Raw genomic sequence first — 567 nt, 5'->3', positions numbered from 1 at the left:
CTGGGAAATAGCAGGGATGGTTAAGGGAAAGAAGGAGCTCAAGAGAGGTAAGACCATAGGAGAAGGGTATTATTAAGGGAGAAGGGGGGGAAATGGGGGCACCTTAAGTGGGAAAACCATGATGGAGGGGTGAGACAATGTCAGAGATAAATAATGCCTAGCTAGTTTTGAGAACCAGAGAAAACCATCTCGCTCCCACAACCTACTGACAAATTATACATAGCAGATCAAGAAATATATGTCTACATAAGGCTTATCTGCAAACAACTGGTCTTTGCCCAAGATTTACCTACATGACACACAGTAATTAAAAGTACCAGACTGGTGGAACTAACCTTCTTGGGTGTTTAACAGACATACTTTGGGGCCTATAATAATTTGGTCAGAGGGACATAAAGGACACTTTTTGCTCCTTCCCTCCTAGGTCGACTAGTTTCAGGGGACTATGTGCATCTCTCAATATGTCCTGTAATTTTGGTGGGTCACCGGTCCTCTTGATCAAGGAGGCCGAGGAGACCCCACCAAATGGACTTGAACCAGTGTCCAGTCTACAAAGAGGAGGGTCAA

The sequence above is a fragment of the Nannospalax galili genome, unplaced genomic scaffold, assembly GCF_000622305.1.
Source record: "Nannospalax galili isolate Female #2095 unplaced genomic scaffold, S.galili_v1.0 scaffold1552, whole genome shotgun sequence".
Classification (NCBI taxonomy): domain Eukaryota; kingdom Metazoa; phylum Chordata; class Mammalia; order Rodentia; family Spalacidae; genus Nannospalax; species Nannospalax galili.
Note: the sequence above shows the minus strand (reverse complement) of the source record.